We start from the raw sequence: 11,378 nt of genomic DNA, 5'->3' as shown, positions 1-11,378 counted from the left end.
CACACACATATATAATTAATATTAGAATTTAATTCATTTCAAAATTAATCCAAAGGATTTAAATCATTTTATTGGCATTATTTAGTTCCAAATTAACAAACAGCCGATATCCTAAATTAACCGCTGGCTGATATTGTAAGTTTGCCCATGAAAATGATATCAATATCAACCTATTATTTTCTGAAAAAGATATTTCCATTTTTAGCCATATCGTAGTATACGATAGGCTCTTAGTTTGACCCGAGCCGTAGTAACAGTAGTAACAGTAGTAACAGTAGTAACAGTAGTGGCCGGAGTTTTCGCTATCGTTATCGTCAGATTTTAGCTTAAAATGAACTTTATATTACCACAACCCACCCATAGGGGTAACTGGGCCCGGTTAGAAATTTAATTTTAATTAAAAATTTTTTGAGATCGCAGCCGGGATTCGAACCCGGGTCGCTCACGTAGTAGACGGAAATTCTACCACTGAGCTATAGAGACTTGATAGAAACCCCGAGTTTTTTATTATTTATTTTTATCTCTAAAATGTCAGGGTGATGTGGGGTGGGGTACCTCTTAATCTGTGGGGTCGGATACTTTTGAATTTTTATCTGTGGGGTCGGATGCTTATGAATTTGTATGTTTGGGATTTTTATATTTATTTCCTTTTTATTTATGTGCTAATTAAATAGATAACGATTTTCCCCGTTTCATGTGTTTCGTTCTCGTTCGGTAGCTATCGCCATCTATGCTATGTTTGACTGGAACGTTTGCGGTCAATTCAAATGTGGGTTTAGATAGAGCTAACATAGTGTTAAATGAGCGTTATGCGTTTGATCATTTTAGCATTGCTAAAGGTAATTCGAGGGGATAATCACTAAAATGCGTAATCACTATAACTAAACTTTCTCTTTCAAAAGTTTCTGGGCATAAGTCCTTGTTTGAAATTTATAAGATGCGATAAGTGTGCATCGGCATAAGTCTATGTTGTAAACTCATCGAGGGGATTATCACTAAAAACTATCTGTTCTTCGATTCGCCGGAATATTAGAATTACAGCATAAGTAAATTTATACGGTTATAATTTAATCACTGTTTAGACTTTAGAGTAGGGAATCGAGGGGCTATTCACTCTGATTTTATGCACGGTAAATCATTTAAGTATTGAAAAAGATAGCGCTATTCACTCATTAGGGTAAGGTATAGAGGGGTTATCCACTCATTAGGGTAGGGTATAGAGGGGCTATTCACTCGTACGATATGGCTACTATTACGAGCCCTTGGGCCGTCTTGTTTTAGTTGCAATTGCTCTTGTAAGGCTTAAAAAGAGGTTGAATTTTAAATTTTATTATTGTTAGTGAGTAAATTTAAATAGGTTTTTCGTTACTTTTGACTAGTCATGGTAAACTCAATCAAGTATCGTTGCAGCCTCTTCCCGATAACTGATTTTAAGGGTAATTGACAATATTTGCCAGCGGTTAAAGAGTCGTAAAGGGGTCGGCGGCCCATGGGGGGGGGTTGAGGTAAGCAAAACGAAAATCATCTTTCGGGAAAATACTTTTAAGGTTTGTGATACAACTGGACCAATCACAGCGCCTTTGATATTTCTGCGTGGATGATTATAGCAAACCCAGCGGGCATGGATTAACTAGTTAGTTCGTTCCCCCCAAAAGATAAAGCATGCATATTCCAAACGCCCTCTAGCAGCAGCTACTATCCCTAACAGGAAGATATAAGAAAATTGGACCAAATATCACGTGTTCTATGACGTCAAAATTCAAATACGGGCTAAATTGGGCGCCGCCATCTTTTCTATTTATTTTGTCTGTATCCGCATCCGTTTTGGTACAATAAATTGGGGGAATGAAGAGGGGAATCAAGGAATGATTCGGAACATGTAGTTGGCAATAGCATTCTATGGGAACAATCCCTAGAGTTAGTTAATCCATGCAGCGGGGATCTCGAACTCTCAGGAGTTGGGGGCTGGGGAAACGCAGGAGCAGGGTGGCTCACAACCAATCACGAGCGATTAACCGGATGTGAGGAACCGCTTTACAACCACGAAGTTGTTGTTCCTTAGATTTTTGGGAACGTACTTACTCCAGGCCTGTGCGAGTACTCGATGAAAGGCGAGTACTCGATCGAGTGTCGAGTCGAGTACTCGACTCGAGACTTGAAAATCAAAATTTTAGGACTTGAGATTAATTTCGAGTCCTCAAAAATCGTCACTACTGGACTCGAGGAGGACTCGAACCGAGGTTTAACACCATATCAAGTACAAAAATATTTACCATGGATAAAGAATTTATTCTTCTTTCGTCTCTTGTCAGCACAAACAAATCTACATTACATAGTGGCTTAATTTTCCCGTGCTGACAACCGAAGCTGTAACAAAGTATATATCGAATAAGCTGCCTTCAGAGATAGAGATCGAGTTGCCTACCCTCTAGCGTGAAAACCAATTTCCATACTCTCATTCTTTATCCATGTATTTCCCCTGACCTCGTTGACCCGGAATTTCAAGTAAAGCGTGGCATCTAGTGGGGTTATACTGATTAAGATTATAGGGAAGACAGGTAATTGGACAAAAATTTGACGTCAGCTAGAACAAACCAAAACCAAAAGTTAAAATTATGTTTATTGACGTTTGTTACTTTTTATATATCCAAGCTGTGATATTTGAACAAATGAAGAGTAAAAAATAAAAGGATATGAAAATATTTAGCCTTGATTTTGACATAAAATAATTTATTAGGACTCGACTGGGACTTGATATAACTTATCAGGACTCGACACTGGGCTTGAGACGTAGTTTTGAAGCTGATATTAGAACTCGAGGACTCGATACCAGTTAAAAGACTCGACTCGAGATTCTATATGAGCTTTTTTTAGGACTCGAGACTCGACTCGAAGCCCAAAAAACTGGACTCGCACAGGCCTAACTTACCCCAATATTGGGTTTTACCCTGCATGTAAGATAAAGAAAGAAACATCTATTCGTAACGAAAGTTTAATGAGCTAACAATAAAAATAGGTAGTACAAGACTTTATATAACATTAGTTATCAATAAAAAACAAACTAAACAAATCCACTCTGAGATAACGAATAAAAGTAAAAAAAACATCAGTTATTCATTTTTTAGTATGCTGGCGCTCTACCCCAACACCCCTTCTCGACAGCAACGTAAAAAGAAAAGGCCTATATTTGACATATGATAGTTCAATTTCTCCTTGGGCAATGGCTTCGTCAAAATGTCAGCCATCATTTCGTCCGTTTGGCAGTAGCAGATGTCTATTATCCCTTTCTCTTGCATATCTCGCAGAAAGTGATATTTGACGTCAATATGCTTAGTTCTGGCGCTTGACTTTTCGTTTAGACTCAATTTAATGCAACCCTGATTGTCCTCGTACAAGGTCGTTGGGCGTGATTGTTCGTAGCCAATATCCTGAAGTATTTGTCGTATCCATATAACTTCCTGCGCTGCATGAGCAGCAGCAACGTACTCGGCTTCAGTTGATGACAAGGCAACGGTGTTTTGCTTCCGGCTTGACCAAGAAATTGTTGCTTGTCCAAGCTTGAATAGGAAACCGCTAGTTGACTTGCGATCTGAATGATCGCCGGCATAATCCGCGTCTACATAGCCTTCGAGTGTTATTTCATCAGTTGATGGTAAACTTAGAGCAGCGTTGATGGTGCCTTTGAGGTATCTCATAACTCTTTTAACGGCAACCCAATCGCAGTTTCTTGGCTTCGCTACTCTCCTGCACAGGATATTAACACTCGCTGCGATATCAGGTCTGGATACCGTTGCTATATGCAGTAACATTCCGATAGCCGCGCGATATTGTGTATTATTGGAAAGTGTATCCTCGTCGTCAAGTAGTTTCAAATAAGCCATATCCATAGGAGTACTCGATGGTTTTGCTTCTTCCATGCCGAAATCTTCCAACATGTGTTTAATTTTTGTAGCTTGGTGGACTGCGAAACTTCCATCTTCAGTACGCTCTATTTGTATTCCCAAATAGTAGGTAACGTCTCCAAGGTCTTTGGTTTCGAAGTGCAGATTAAGGTTGACTAGAATACTATCTATTACGCTGACGTTCCTATTGGCAACTAGTAAGTCATCTACGTAAAGTAGAACGTAGGTCCAATTTCCGTCTTCTTCTCTTCTACTGTACAAACCAGGATCTGCTTTACTTCTATCGAAATTCTCCTTTAGCAACACTTCGTTGACCTTCCTGTTCCAGGACCTGGCCGACTGTTTTAAGTCGTAAATACTTTTCTTGAGCTTGTATACCTTTTGCTCTTGTCCACTCTTGACAAAACCCGGTGGTTGTTCCATATAAAGGTCTTCGATGATATCGCCGTGTAGAAAAGCTGTTTTAACGTCGAAGTGTTTGACTCTCATTCCCTTGGATGATGCGACGCTGAGCAGGATGCGAATGGTCTCATACTTTGCAACCGGCGCGTACGTCTCCTCGAAGTCCTCTCCATATCTTTGCGAATATCCTTTAGCGACAAGACGTGCCTTGTATTTGTCGATGTTGCCATCTTGATTATATTTAACTTTAAAAATCCACCTACAGCCGATGGCTTTTCGACCTTTAGGCAAATCGGTTAACTCCCAAGTTTTCCTTTCTTCGAGTGACTTTATTTCTTCTTTCGCGGATTCTTTCCACTTAATGCTCTCTCTATCAGGTAAGTTGGTAACTTCCTCCGATGTGGTAGGTTCTCTGACGTGATCTACAGTGGCTTTATATCCGTATTTCTTCGGTGGTACACCTTGGTTAGTTCTTGTTGGGTATCTTCGAACGCCGGGCATTTCATCTATTTGTTGACTGATGGCTCCTTGGGTAGATTTTTCTTGTTGTTGCGGATTCGTGGTGGTTTCTTCTGCTTTAGGTTCTACGATAGTGTCTTCCAGCTCTGTGAGATCCTCAACATCTTGGTATTCAGAGACGGTTGAATCTGAGTAGTCTGTCAAATCGAAATCCGGTTCTTCCTTGATATCTGATATCGCTTCCCCTTCTGGCGTAGTTGAGACCACTGGGACCCTGATATCGTACTGGCAGTAATGAGAACCAATCCCCTCAACAAATTTAACGCTTCTGCTGAAATGCACCTTGTTGGTTTTAGGGTTAAGTATCCTGTAGCCTTTGGTTGCAGTACCGAATCCGACCAGAATGCCCTCAACTGCTTTATCGTCCCACTTTGTTCGTTTCTCTTTCGGTATGTAAGAAAAGGCTCGACTTCCAAAAACTTGTATGTGACCTATCCTAGGCTTCGATCCGTTCCACAATTCATACGGCGTCTTCTCTAACGCTTTACTTGGGAGCCGATTCTGAAGGTAACAAGCTGTGTTCACTGCTTCTCCCCACCAGCAATTAGGTAGGTTGGCGTCGAGCAGCATAGTTTTCGCCATTTCAATTAGAGATCGATTCTTGCGCTCGGCGACGCCGTTCTTTTGAGGAGTGTAAGGAACTGTTAGTTCGTGCTTGATACCTTCCTTTTTCAAGTAGAGTTCCAGCTCCTTTGACACGTATTAGCCGCCATTGTCTGTCCTTAGCGTAAGAGGTTTGCGTTGGAATTTGTTACTGTAGACTGCCCGGTATTCTTGGAATACTCTTTGTACTTCTGCCTTTGTCTTGATTAAGTAAATCTCGGTGAATCTTGAAATATCGTCAATGAAGGTTACCAGGAAACGATTTCCGCCCATGGTCGCTTCCTTCATTGGACCGCAAACGTCGCTATGTACAATAGCCCATGGCTCTTTACTTCGGGAGATTGACGTTGGAAATGGAGCTTGTGACATCTTGCCCTTGAGGCAAAAATGGCACGCTGACACAATCTGATTGCTATTAAGTTTTATTCCATCCGCAAGGCCTTTCGTATAGAGTGTCTTGACTGCTAAGGGATCGCGATGTCCCATCCGCCTATGCCATAGGTGTAAACATTCTTCGTGCGTGGCACTCTTCACCATAGTAGTTCTGTGCATCTGAAGTCGATACAGCGATCCATCCATTCTGGCTATAGCGATGACTTCCTGTCCTTCGTTAATGCTGCAGCTATTCGCCTCGAAAGTGACCTTGTGACCCGTCCTGGCAAGCTGATAAACGGATAACAAACTTCCGCCAAGTTTAGGAACGTACAAGACATCATTGACTGGAATATCATGGATGTCTCCCTCGGGTCCGAAGCATTTTAGAACTCCGCTTCCAATTCCTTCTGCTTGGATAGCAGACTCATCGGCCAAGTGAACATTCTCATTCCATGGTTGTACACTCTTGAAAAAGCTTCTGTCGCTTGTCATATGGCTGGTCGCTCCAGAATCTACGTACCAAGCGGTTACTGCACCTGGGACGTTCGTAACCATGAATGCGCTAAACTCCCTGGGTTTAGAGTTTCCGACGGCGCATTTGCTTTTCTGAGAATCATCCGTTAGCGTCCGTCTGCTCTGATCCGCTTTCATCCGTCTGCAATCCTTTTTCAAGTGACCCGGTTTCTTGCAATAAAAACAAACCCGTGTTTCTCTCCTGTGACTAGTCTTGTGACCGTGGTTTGTCGTGTTTAAAGCTACTTCTGTCTTGGCTCCATCAGAACTGTTTGCATTCTCTTGCCGTCTATTGAATTCATCAATTACTTTGCTCCGAACGAATTCTAAGGTAAGTTCATCCGATGGTCTGACTTCCAACGCTGTTATCAGTGTGTCGTAGGAGTCCGGTAGGCTGCACAACAGAATGGCTGCGACGTTCGAATCTGGGATTGTCTCGCCAATGCCACGAAGGCGTTCCACTATTTCCAGCATAGCCTTGATATGTTGCTGCATCTGTTGTCCTTCCTGATAGCGCATCTTGTAGAGTTGACGTAACAGGAATAATTTGCTACTGAAGTTTGCTTGTTCATGAAGCTTTTGAAGGATTAGCCACATTTCACGTGCACTGCCTGCATTTACGATGTGTATCAGCTGGTCGTCATCAACAGCGAGCGCGATACTTGCTTGCGCTTGCTTATCCTGTTTGGTCCAGGCATCCGTTATGTCTTTGACAGCAGGCGTTGGCTGGTCAACAACATTCCATAGCTCGTCACGGGTTAACAGCATCTTTATCTTGAACTTCCAGAGCTGGTAGTTTCCATTGTTCAATTTCTCCACCGATAGTCCCGCATCGCCGCTTCTAGCCATTACCGTTTTTCCACTGCCTGAGGCTCAAACTACTGACTAAAGCTAACCTGTTATAATTGAACAACGAAACCACCCCGCGCACTCAAGAATGAACTGAGCCCATAACCTATTAATCAAAAATGTCTTGATTAGAATCAAGACCTAAAAAGTATCGATAAGACTGAGGTTATCACTTGTCTGAAGGTTCAGATATTAATTTTTCTTTTTAATTGAAACTTAAATGCATGCTTAAGAAAAAACAACCATTACCGTTTTCCGTTGAAATAAATTATTTTACTGGTAATCAATTTCAAAAATTTACTTATCTCGGCTTTTCGACCACAACTCCATTCCCCGAAAACATTTTATCATTACATTAATTACTTTTGGGAGAGTACGTGTATGGTTTTTGCGTTTTAAAAGGTTCCTAAAGACGTTACATCCCCATTCGTGACCAGCACGCTTCGCAGTGGAACATTTTAATTATTCTAAAACCAATGGCTCCAAATTCAATAGGGACAGTAACATTTTTACTCGCGGTTTTGCAAAATGATGTAATATCAAGTGTACTTTAGTGAACCGTCGTATTGTTCTTTCTCATAGTTCAGGGCATGATCAGTGTTACTGCCCAATTTCTCTCTCTAGTTTCTAACAATGGTTAGAGACTATTTGATAAGGCGCGGCACAACGTTATATTCTAAGTAGCACAAAAGGAAAAAGAATCCATTTTTTATATTTTGGTTTGAAATTAATAAACTCATGATAGTAGTTATAACGAACAGAAAGTCAAGGGAATGGCACCGGTAATGAGCAGCAAAAAGAGAGGAAATTTTGCTTCAAGGTAGCAGAGGGACATGGTAGTGAAAATAGTAATCTAGAATTTTGTTCGTTCAAACCTTAATATATCATGAAATATTCAAGTGAGGAGGCGGCAAAACCTAGAAAGATTGATTTTGGCAGATAACTGCGAAAAAAATTATGTTCTACACACACTGGGACTATGGGAGAGTTTCTGGGCCACAGGTCGCACATGATGAAACTTCAACTCCAGTTTACATCTGTTCGTACTAGTAGCAGGTTAAGCTATAGTTTGCTCAGGTCCTGTTAGTCTCGAAAGGGTTATATAGTCCTTGTAACCAGTGGCGTCGCTAGGCCTTTTTTGGGGGGGCTATAGCCCCCCCCAAATTCCAAACTTAGCCCCCCCCCCAAAAATAATCCGTAAACCCTACCAAAAAATTGCTGTTAGCAACCTAAAATTCTGTAGCAATATATAAAAAATTTTCAATATCAAACAGTAAAATTTTGAAGAAAAAAACAAATGGAAACAAGTAAAATGTTTCATGTTCTTTCGAAGAGAGTCCCAATAGTGTGGACTAAAAGCTAACCAAAACTAAAAATAAACCTAAGACGAGTGAAAATCCTTCATAATCGGTTCCGTAGTCTTTATCAATAAAAGGTTGTATATCTTCAAAATACGAATAATTTCACGTTGACACAAATTTACGAATAATTTCACGTTGACACAAATTTACGGATAGTTTTAAAGGTCTACATATTTTCCAAAGAACCTATTATGCAATTTAGCCACATCGTAGTATACGATAGGCTCTTAGTTTGACCCGAGCCGTAGTAGTACTGGCCGGGGTTTTCGCTTTCGTTATCGTCAGATTTTAGCTTAAATGGAACCAATAGTGGTAGCTGAGCTCAGTTCGAGATTTTATTTTAATTAATAATTTTTCACACCGCACCCGGGAATTGAACCCGGCTGGCTGGCGCAGCAGTAAGACACGCTACCACTGTGGGGTCGGACATTTCTGATTTTTTGTTCAGGGTCTTTGAATTTTTTTCTTTTTATTCATGTGCTAATTAAATAGATAACGATGTGGCTACTATTAAGTCCCAGCCCTTGGGCCATCTTGTTTATATTAAGTTCTTATAATAACTTTAAAATAGTTTGCCCAGATGTAGCCCCCCCCCAAATTTCAAACCCTAGCGACGCTACTGCTTGTAACTTTTAAAAGGTTGTTGTCATGGCTTAACAGACCGCTATTACAGTTTTTTTATTGTTTTATAGGTTATTTTGACACGTTATCTCCCAAAAGTAATTAATGTAATGATAAAATGTTTTCGGGGAATGGAATTGTGGTCGAAAAGCCGAGATAAGTAAATTTTTGAAATTGATTACCAGTAAAATAATTTATTTCAACGGAAAACGGTAATGGTTGTTTTTTCTTAAGCATGCATTTAAGTTTCAATTAAAAAGAAAAATTAATATCTGATCCTTCAGACAAGTGATAACCTCAGTCTTATCGATACTTTTTAGGTCTTGATTCTAATCAAGACATTTTTGATTAATATCTGTTCCTTCAGTCTTCATTTTAATTAAGAATGTTAAGAAACTGTTTTACATTTTCAAAATCTGCACTAAGCAGAAACAAATATATATAGGGGACCATAACTTTCGCTCAATCAGACATTTATTTATTATGATACTTCAAAAAAAACGTAAATCAATAAAAGTTTGTATTCTTATTGTAATTAACATAATACAATTTTTTACAATCATTCATTGAAACGCGAGGCGCCCCCTAAAAATTCCAGAAATAGGACCAAATTGACAATTTTACAAAATTTTTAAAAATGCTGATTTATGTCCGTTTATCATTTAGCTCAAAATTGTCATAAGCCCAATACGAAATTCCGATATCCTTAAAACTTCATAAAGACGATCCGAGATTTTCAATTTCACACTTTTTTTGTAGCATAAACTAACGTCTGTTTGATATGAAGCTTAAAACCTTAAACAAAATATAGTCAGGGCTACCCTAAAAGTTCACCAAGATGATCCAAGATTGTTAATACGCCTAAAAAGTGCCATCTTCAAAATATGTAGCCGGGGAAAAGAGAGCGTGATCGAGTGGGCTTTGCTAGTGGTTGGAAGTCGCGGGGGTTAGGACAGTGATAAGGAAGTTGAGATGGATTGGAAATAATGATGGGCGACCTGCGTCACCGTATCTCTCCCTATGTACCTCGCGCACGCCCCTACCCTTCGGTAGGCGATTGCCAAGTGCTACCGCGGAGCGCCATTTCATTTGTATGAGAACTAGCTTCTATTTTGAAGATAGAGGGAGCGCCCTTTACAATTTAGTCCAGTACGACCCTACCTAACCGCTGAGGATGCTGAGAGGACTATGTTGCCGTAGGTGGGGGTACACAGGCAACGCTATAGGTATGGGGGTTTCTACTCCATTCCTCTCTCCTTCAAGGTTGGGACTCCAGGCATAGCCAACCCCATCACGCACTCGACAACGCAAAACAACTCGCGCCAGCGTGGGAATTAAGGCGGTGACACAGGGCAAATGACCAGTTTAAAAATTCCCTGGTCCAGTTCAAAAATTAAATCGGAGGGGGGTCAGTGGTCCACGAGACTACTAAGAAAGTTCAAGGGTAATCAGACTCGACACATTAAAATTCTAATATTTTAATTATCCACTTAGCAGACGACGTGCTCTGGTCAATGGTAACGGACCAGTTTATTTATTCCAAGTCAGGAAAGTCACTGGCCTAATGTCCAGTTTAAAAAATGCTTATTTGGTCACGGACCAGAAAACTCACGTAAACGCGACGCGAATGACGAAAACTACGTATTTTCCGACTGCCGAGAGGCGAAATAGCCCGGCCTCCTTTTACGTCCCCCCTTGTATTTTGAAAGTGGGACTGGGACTATGGGGCGCGAATACTTAGGCATCTAATACCTTCTCTCTAGTAAGCTAGATATCGCTTCTTGGTAAAACTTTATATAACTAAAACCATGAGTTTATAACATATGTTCCAAAACAAGCTTCATACAACTTTTCGAAAACAAGCTTCATACAACTTTTCGAAAACAAATTTCCCTGAGATTTCCTGGCTTTTCCCCATATACTTCCCTGAGATTTCCAGGCTTTTCCCCATATACTTCCCTGAGTTTTCCACGTTTTTCCCATATATGGAGAATCCCATGGAGCAAATGTTAACAAAGGAGGGAAGGGGAAAATAGGACTATTACATAATCAAAGGATATCCCCGTATCTCTAATAAAACCAGAGTTACGAGTTTCCAAAATTTAGTGTAATGTTAATCCTATGGAGGAGGCAAAGTACCTACAAGTACCTTCAAGCACCCACAAGTAACCACAAGCACCCAGAAGTACCTACAAGTACCTTCAAGCACCCACAAGTAACCACAAGCACCCAC

The sequence above is a fragment of the Phalangium opilio genome, unplaced genomic scaffold (genome assembly GCF_054372755.1).
Source record: "Phalangium opilio isolate 3A_F unplaced genomic scaffold, DU_Popi_V2 ptg000246l_1, whole genome shotgun sequence".
NCBI lineage: Eukaryota > Metazoa > Arthropoda > Arachnida > Opiliones > Phalangiidae > Phalangium > Phalangium opilio.
This window is presented reverse-complemented; position numbering follows the sequence as displayed.